The sequence below is a fragment of the Prinia subflava genome, chromosome 2 (genome assembly GCF_021018805.1).
Source record: "Prinia subflava isolate CZ2003 ecotype Zambia chromosome 2, Cam_Psub_1.2, whole genome shotgun sequence".
NCBI classification, from domain to species: domain Eukaryota; kingdom Metazoa; phylum Chordata; class Aves; order Passeriformes; family Cisticolidae; genus Prinia; species Prinia subflava.
In genome coordinates, this window is record NC_086248.1 from 73,438,124 (window position 1) to 73,448,208 (window position 10,085).

Genomic DNA, 10,085 nt, shown 5'->3' on the forward strand with positions numbered 1-10,085 from the left:
GTCTACAACTCCCTGAAAGGTGGCTGTATTCAGGTGGGAGTTGGTTTGTTTCTCCAGGCAGCAGCTGACAGAAGGAAAGGACACAGTCTCAAGCTGCACCAAGGGAAATATAGGTTGGATATTAGGATAAAGTTTTTTACTGAAAGAATAATAAAGTAGTGGAATGGCCTGCCCCAAGAGGTGGTGGAGTCACCATCCCTGAATGTGTTTAAAACAAGCCTGGATGTGGGAGTTGGTGCCAAGATTTAGTTAAAGTGTTAGGGCATGTGTTTGGACTAGATCCTAAAGGCCCCTTCCAACCCTGTGATTCTGTAAATAAGGACCAAATTATATACAACGATGCCTGTAACTGTTTAAATTAAAATGCTTGTGATGTATTATTTGAGAACAGAAATAGCACCTTATGGTGTACGAAAAGATGTTAGTAAATGTAAATTCCTGAAAATTGCGAGCTTATTTTATTCCTTCCCTATAAACAACATATTGGCTAAAAATCTCCCAGCATTAAAAATATATATATATATCAAAATGTATTTTGAGCACACTGCTCTTGCTTGCTTTCCAGATGTTAAGCATTTGGTGTACACAGTAGACAAATTTTCCAGCATAGGTCCTAAACCATGAAAGGAGAAAATTCACCAGTGTATCTTTAATAAAGTCAACACTCCTTTTTCAGAATTTCCATTAGAGTTATATATTGGGAGAAAGTGCTTCTTCCTGTCTTCTCCCAGTGCAGTTCATTTGTCTGAATGCCAATAAGAGTGAATCTTCATTAACTTTTTTGACTGGGGTCACTTCTGTAGCAAAAGAATTTGATTTCCTGACTCTGTGAGTGCAGTATTACCTACTGGAAAAAACCCAAAAAACCAGAAAACCACAAAAAAACACAACAAACAAACAAACAAACAAACAAACAAAACCAACACCCTCAGGTTTTTCTGGGAACTATTATTTTCCTCTTCTGTCAATAGGAAGAGAAGACTTTCCATAAACCAGTGCCAGTCTAAGTCACCACTGTATTACATCATACAGTCCATAACTTGTGGACTTAGTGATCCTGGAATATTCTTATCTTTATTTTATGAAACATTTTCCAAACAACATTTTTCATTCTCTCAAAGGCTCTGGGTAAGAAGCAGGTTTGTGAGTTTACTTAAATACTGCCCCTCTGGGACCTTAGCAAAAAAGTGCTCCTGCCAAATATGCCATATGCTATGGAAAAGGAAGACAACACAGTGTCTCAGATAAGATATAAAGCTTCATTCCTGGACACCAAAATGAGTCTGTTCTCCTGCAACAGCCCTCCGTGAGGTCATTCCCTCAAAAATGATAACAACAACAGTTAGATTAATGGAAATCAGACTTGTAAAATTTTTTTCAGGAAATATTTCCTGTAGTTTTTGCACATTGTTACATAGAGCACTGAAAGTCAACCTTAATGCTGGTCAGTCAAGCATAAAGATATGTTTAGCATATGTTTGGTCCTCTTCATTACTCTATGCAAAAATGTAGTCATACGAAATTAATTTATGGCAATGCATTTCATTCTAACAGGTGCAATCAATGCATTTCATTCTAACAGGTGCAATCAAACAAAATAGAAAGGTCCGACTCTTACTTATGCTCAGTCAGTTAAACCTGAAGTTCCTTCTGAATTACATACCACACAGGCACAGGAAATGAGGCTAAAATAGCCTCCAAAAAGTAATAGTTATGTTGCTAGAGATTTTAAAGTGTGTAATTTTCTTTGTTTCTGGGTAGATTGGGTAATCAGAGGCATTTTGGTTAGCATGAAAAAAGAGAACAAAAAGCAATGCCATCAAGAAAATTGATCCTGATAGGCGGCTGTTTGAAATATTTACCTTGGACTCTGCAAAAGTCAGGAATGTTCTAATCCAATATAAACACTGAGTTAATACTAATACCTCTGTCCAATTCAAATGCTGAGCTGACAGAAAGATTAGAAAAGAGTAGGTGAATTAGTAGTTCAGTATCTCCTTTAGGTACTTATTTTTCCATTCTTTTGATCTTGGAGCTTTTTGGAATTGCACCAAGTTGATTATCTTTTTGCCTCATTTTCACTGGGCTTATCTTTGGTTCACTTGGATTTTTTTAAACTTTGTAAAAATTGTGACTTTTCAACTATATATTTTAATAACTGTAGCAGCAACACATTTTAGCAATATAAATAATCTTCTTTACGTCAAGAAAACCAACAGTATCTCCCTTCTGTATTATGATGATCATAATTACAAATTATGCTTGTCATAATTATAAATTCTTAGAGTAACACCCATGTTCAATAATTCAGCTTCTAGGCATATAGATGTAGATGCTCTTTTACACTCAAATACAGACACAGAGAGGTTCTAAGTCCATTATAAGGGAAAGGTTATGGTAATAAATTATTTTTTAAAAAATAACAGCTGCATTTTTGTATCGTGTACTTAAAATATTTCTAGTTAAAATTTAGATACAGTGATTTTATAACAGATGAAACAGTTCAGAAAATGTTATTAGTCAAACTATTTGAAATGAGCTTTGAATGACAGCGTGCCACTCAGCTGCAGTGTGCCTTGTCTAAATCAGGAGAAAAATATGTGTGTGCAGACTGACCATGTGCCACTGTCTCCAGCAGGTTCTTCTTGGGAAAGTGCTGTCTCAGTGTGCTCTTCCTTTTAAAATGTTTTGAGTTAGGTCTTCTTCCTCTGCTTTTATGAGACGCTTACAACAAATTTGTGAATTATGTGAATTGTCTAATATTGTCAGAATTTCTCAAGGTGGTAAAATACACTTCAAGATCAGGCTGAGAGCTGAACCAACCCCTGAGCCATGTAGCTGTGCCAGCTGAGTTCCAGTCTGATCTAAAATGTCCTCCCAGAATCTAGCATGTGCAGGGTTCAGTGGTGACACACGAAAGGCTGTCTGACTCACACTGGCACTTCCCAGCAGGTTGTGTGTATCACTGTCTGTTGGATGCCATGGCCATTGACTTTGGAAAAAAAAATAAACTCACCGCTTATTTTGTTCAGAAGATATACAAATACATGTTCACTGTGCCAAAAAAAACCCCAGTTGAGGAGGAATAAACAAGCACAGATGAAATAGGAGAGCATGGAGGAGCAGCAGGCACTCAGCAGGGAGGTGACACTTTAACAATAACAAAGACACACTCTCCCTCCTAATGTTATTCTTCAAAAAGAAGAATTTCTGATTTCATTGACATTGAGTTCTATCACCCCTTTTGACCAGCAGATTCTTCTCAGGCCCTGTTAACTCCAGCGAGTAAGAATATGGGCAGGAAAGACTCACAGACACACCTCATCAACAACCCAGGTAACAACCTCAAAAGGAAAAAATGTGGTGAAAACACAAAAGGTTCAACCTTCCACTCCAAGTCTGAAGAAAACATACTCCTGTATTTTTCCTGAGAGTACTTTAAGCAGAGCTCTGCAACCCTTTGTGTCCTGCTGCTATGCCTGTGTTGGGTGCTGTCAGTGTCATGTAGGTGATGTTAGTCACGTATTGCTCTAGACAATATTTCGCTTTAGATGAGTTATCTTTTCTCACAAGCCATTCTAGTCCATCTTTAACATTAAAACATCAGTGAAAAAGATTCCTATTTTTTTCCTTTTGAAACAAGACGTATTTCATTGTAGAAATGAGACTGCAGACATTAATTTCTCCTTAGATTCCCTAGTGAAATGTTTCTATATCTGCTGTTATCATGCCAATGTTTTCTCATGCAAATAAACTAATTTTATAAATTTTGAAGAAATGTGGCAACAAATGAATAGTCTGGACAAAATTTTCAGTTATTTGGACAAAAATGTTAAGCTTCTGAAGAGTTTAAGTAATTAATTTCACATATTTCTAGATTTTCCACATTCACTAAGTTACTTTCACTGTGGGCTTGTTATAGCCATAGTAGTAAATAGTATAAATTATATTTTTAATTTCTTTTATGTATATGTATATATAATCATACTGATAACAGCTGGATCAGGTTGCTGGATTCTTTTTCCATTCTCATACACAACTACAAAACTTTTGAAATCACATCAACATTGAAAAATCAGAGTTATTCTTTGGAACAACAAAGACAGGATGATTTCAGTGGTTGGATTTGGTGATCTTAGAGATATTTCTATGATGATATGATGTCCAAAGAAATCTGTGTCTGAGGTTTACTTCATTTGTGGAACTCATATTTAGAGGTAGCAAAGGATACAGCATGAATGACAGGAATGAGACTTCACTGTTTTTCTGCAAGAAATATATCTGTGGATATAAGTACTATTCACCTCTTACCTGGCTTTTCATTATGCCTTGGAAGGTTTGGTGTGACTCCTCAAGTGACAGATGTTTTCTAACTTGTCATTCAGAAGGCTGAATTTGGTTTGGTTCTGCAGTATAGCTCTATAGCAGGTGGTGGTAGGATCCCATCAATAACAATCTTGTTACTATTTCACCAGTTATTCCCATCCTGATAAAGGAAGCCAGGGGAAGAAAAATTCATTTAGACCGATCATTATACATACAGCCTTTTTTTTTCCCTGACTTTTCTCAAAATTTCTCAAGTGTTCTTATGTGAAGGATGCCTTTTACCCCTGACATAGACCTCATTTTAACAAGGTATGAGTAACTTTGGTTGTGTAATGACAGTCAATCATCTCTGGCACAGAAATATTTCTGAATACAAGGCCAGGCTGGGTGGGACTTTGAGCTACCTGATCTAGTGAAAGGTGTGCCTGTGGGGTTGAAACTAGGTGATTTAAACTAGATGATTCCAACCCAAACCATTCCAAGAGTCTATGATTCTGTACTACTTGGCAAGCCTGCCAGCTAGAATGTCACATCCAATCTGCCGTGATAGGTCTTAATGAACATTTTTCTAGTTCTGCTGGGAACTAAATTTAGATTACTGATAAAATTCTGGCATGGCAGAGCTCAGTAACAAGATGTTTGTATGCCAGAATTTTATCCTTGCCAATGTAATTTGCAGCTACCAGTCGCTCAATTAACCTGGAGCAAGAGTGAGTAGTTAGCAACATCTGATGATCTTCAATGGAATTTTTCTTCTGCAGAGGAATAGATACTTATTTAAAAGACAGCTGGAGGTGAGAGTTTAGATACTTACTTGAAGTAAAGAAATCCTAGTTAGTACAAGTCCTACTAAACTTAAAAGAACTTTGCTTTAAATTTTCTTCTCTGACCTGTTTTTTTTAATGCATCTGAGCAATATCAACCTCGTTGGAGTTTTTTATCCAGAATTGTACTACTAGGTTGAACTTTTGAATGACTGGCTCTTCCAGAAGAGATCATGGAGTATTTTAGATGCTGACATTGTATTTTTCTTCGGACTCACAATAAGCCAGTTTCTCATCTGCATGTCAGACCTGTCTTTGACTGACCCTGTCTGTTTTAATAGCATCAATAAGCATGTGTTGTCTGTTATTCTCTTCTGAAATTGAGAATGACATCTCAATGTGACTTCTGGAAAAGGTGCCAAAAGTAGAAAGTGAATCAAAGAATTATAGGCATTGAGAGCATGAGCAGTGCCATCTGAGTTTGGTGGTCACTGACATTGTCAAAACTAAAAATAGTCCTGAAGGCTGAAGAGAAAAAATAAGCAGATAAATATCATGTGTAAAAATCTGATCTTGACTCACTCCATCCTGCATGTTTTCTTGTTGCAGGAATGTACTAAGTCAAAGTAGACGGGGAAAACTGGCTGGAGAAGGTATGAATTGCCAGATGCCTTCTGGAGAAAGTGGGCTCAGTTGGTCAAAGGTTCCCTTTGTGGATGTCATTTTAGTACATTTTTGCTTTTCCAGTCAGCAGGATTACAAGCAACCCTGGCTGCCTGAATACAGTGAGATGTGATCTTGCCTTGTGTAGGCAAAAGCCACAGCTTGCCAGGAGGCTCTGCCAGCCCTGTGCCTATGAGCACACAGAAGTGGAAGGGAAGGGGATCCTACAAATACTGTTGCTTTTTCATATGCCTTTGAATTGTCAGAAAGCTAAATTGAGCAAAAGGACATTAGCTTTTCTTTTGAACTTGAGGGACGAGAGACAAACTTGTTATGCAAGACAATATATTACAAAGAATATATTGCAATGGAGAAGAGGTTGACATGAAAAGAAAAAAAAGAAAAAAAAAGAAAAGAAAAATAGGTTTTATTAGTCAGAAAGTGAATAGGATGAACTTAATCCCAACAAGGAAAAAAGACTGTAATTTAAAAAGGATGAAATTGAAAACAAGGAGAGAGTCCACACAAAGATTTTAAAGGATATCATTTTGAGCGTGTGGAATAAATTACCAAAAGCATAAATATATTCAACAGACAAGTTAGTTAAGTGTTTCAAAATCTTTATATAAAAAGATAAAAAAAATGGAGAACGAAAAAGTAATATGAACTCCATTTAATATTTCTCCTCCTTAGGTTTTTCATTTTATGATGTTCATCTGTTTTGCAGATGATTTCATATGCAATGTCTAGTGTTAAAGAATTGTGTCTACAATTAAAATATTGAAGAAGTTTAAACGTGTATAATAGAATCCATCTATTTGGAACATTATTTCTAAACAAAATTTGAGATCAATAAAAGACCCTCTATTTTACAGTTGCATTTTTGTTGCTGCTGCAAGTAAGAAAAACAGGAGACAAATTTGGTGCCATTGTTGTTCTTCCCTCCAGCTGGATTTCATGCCTTAGAGCAGGTGCTGCTGTGGGATGGTGTGTGTCTGAGACTCCCTGACTCTCCCCTGCAGAATTAAAAGCCAGACAACAGCACTTGGGCTTTGCTTGGTCCAGGTGCATGCTGAACCTAAGTGCAGACCCCTGCTCATGCTTGGATAGGAGTCTAAGTGCATGCAATGTGTAATGCCAACCAAAGTGGAACTTTTTATTTTTGTAACTATCACTTTAAGATGAGCTATAATCATTGACTGTAAAAGAAAAGGGGGGCAGGTTTATTAGGGTATTGGGGGATCTGCAGCTTTTAAGTTAACACCAGCTGGCACAGCATAAACACATGCCACGGGGGAGAAGGAGAGAAACTATTTCCTCCCATTACCAGTCACGGCTGGACTTGTTTGAGGAAAAAACCTTTCTGTGCTGCCTCTCCTCCCAGAGCTGGCAGCAGGTAAGTAGGTGAGAGTATTGGTGTAACATTCCGAGGTATATCAACTCCCTGCTTCTTTGTTGTATGGAGTTTATGAGTGGCCCTCTTCTTCCATGGGTTTCCCTGCAGCAAAGTCCTTAAAGCAAGGTTTGCCTTCTGGATCTGTGCTTGTACAACGTGCAGCACACACTGGCCCACGTTAATGACTGCAAGATACTGCAGTCATGGAAATAACAACATCTAGTTTGAGTAGCCCTTACAAAGTTTTATAGACCACAGACCCATAAAAATCTTTTTCTTTGGCTATTAAGCAGAGCATCCAGTGGATAATATTGTCTTTTTTGGCACCTGCAGACCCTCCAGATCCTAGTATCATCCTGGGCTGGAATCTGGCCCCAGTGCTGTACACAATTCACAGATGCTCAGGATGATTCTATTTGGATTTCACTCCTGGGGAGAAAAATCTGCTATCTTTCTGCTAAGAAAGAAAGAGACTTTGCCAGGAAACAACCTCTCATGCTTTCTGCCTCCTGCTGCAAGCTGTGGAGCAGCAGGTATGCTTGCAGCTGCCCGAGCACACTTCACGCCAGTGTTGGGGGAGTCAAAGAACAGAAGTTCCCTCTGCCATCCCCAGGAAGCACAGTGGAAAGGGCTGAGCCCATCTCGGGTGGGGGCTTGGCACAAGGTTAGGAATAAAGGATGACATTGGGATGGAGCTACAGATGGGAGGGGAAACGATACGGCAGTGGGTAAAGGAATGCAGACAATGAACTGAAAGGGGTGAAGGGGAAATTCCAAACCCTTTTTAATAGAGCTATGCTGTCTTAAACAAAAAGATCAAAGCGAGAAACTTCTTCTTGCTTTAAAGAGACTATGCTTCAGAACTCAGGAAGATCTCTGATGAGATAGTGAAAGGCTGTTTAAAATTACAGATGGTACAGTTTATTTTCGTTTGTTCTCCACATCCTAAATTGAGATGGTTGGCTCAAGGACAGGATGGCATAAAGCTAGCCAAAGAAAATGCGGCCCCACAATCCTGGGTTAAATATGGCTTATGCTTTGTCAGCAGCTCTCAAGGAGAAGAAAATAATTGACAGTGCATACTTTGACAAACCCAAAGCTGCAAGCAGGAGCTCAAATGTGGTGTTTTTCCTCTGCAAGTGAATGTATGTTCTCCCAACTCCTGCCAGACTGAGGAGAAAAAACAAAGACTAGGACTGAAATACCTCTCCTTCCAATTCAGCTTTTTGTTAGATGCAAGGCCACTTTAAGCTTGAATGACTGAATGAACGGTGTACACATTTTTGAGGGGAATTTTAGATATACAGACAGACATGCCTGCTTTATAGACAGGTAGCAGGTCTATTCCTCTTCAGTTTTTGTTGAACTAGACAACAGATCTGTAAAGTTTAAAAGATCCTTTGCCAGAAGTGCAGATGAAAAATCCATTTGTAATGTATCTGATAAAAGTAATGTTTTTATTAGTTGAAAATGTCGTTTGAGGAATTATAAAACTACCAAGGACTTGGCTCAAAGCTCTACTGTAAACAGTTTTGTATCAGAATGTTATCCAAGTTGTAAATAACTCAGAGATAAACCACAACATTTGAGAGTACCTAATTTTATTAACTGACAATAGTGAATTAACATACATCTATACTAGGAGCATAGAGGACCATAACATTTTCATTTGCATTGTATTGGTGAGATAAATGCTGATCTTGAGATGGGACCTTAAGATCATTTTATGAAATGCATATTGCAGGTACTTTTCATTGCCAACAGTTATTGAAACGTCTTTTTTTAACTAATATTTATATAATTTGAATCAATTCAATTTTCAAGATTTCATAGCTAAAAATAAGGCAAGACACAGAAACCTTTCTCTAAAAGTTTGAAATTTAGAAATAATTAGACTATTTGGAAATCAATATATTAATATCTCTGAATATAAATATTTTTAATGAGAATTTTGTGGGAATTTCTCATGGATTTTTTGTTAAAAAAATACATTCTGGGCATATAAGGCACATCTACCCTAAAAACCAAATTGTCCTACGACCAAATCACTGTAAAGGCTAACAAATAAGAGAGCCATTTTTGGTTGCAGAGACTTCTGTTAGAGCTATGGAAATACATTGGGAAAATTCCTTGAAAAACAAAACGTGAAATGAAAATTATTTACATGAACTTTCAGCACATTAATTTCTAGTAAAACCTTTTTTATGGAAGAAAAAAAGTTATCATTAGGTTGAGTAATCTTGAAATTCTCTTCCACTGTATTTGCTCAGGAAACAGATAGTATAACATGGGTAGAGATATCCAACTAAATTTAATTTAAGTGAAAAGGGCAAAGCAGAAATACAAAGGTCATAAGCAATCCAATATCTTCAGAAATGTTTGGTTTATATATAATCAGGAATATAAAAATTATTAAAAAATAATTCTAAAAAATATTGTGTTCATGGACAATTCATGGACAAGAAAGAGATCTGTATTTCTCAAAAAAATAATTATTAAAATATTGACCATTATTTCAAATTTTGAAAAATGGCTTTCTAACTCAATCACAAGTCTTTTAGAAGGGAATGAAGAAAGAAAGTAAACTTTGAATTTGTGAATGCGTAGTATTTTCTCTCTTTCTAATTAACTTGGGGTTTATTTGGGTTTTTTTTCAAGTTTCTTCACACCCTTAACAAATTCTTTTTAATGTATTACATTGGGTAATTAATTTAATGTATTACTTTGGATGATTAACTCTTTTTCCACTGTTAACAGAATTTATCTCTTCAGTGAATCATCTATCAAAATTATTTCACAATGACAAATCAGTAGAAAGGAAGTCTTTTGACTCACTTTATGTCAGCCTGAAGTTTCCCTGTTTCCATTGGTACTGCATGTTGGAACTGAAATGAGACAGAGCCAAGTAATCAATGAGGTAAGAGATAAACATGAAA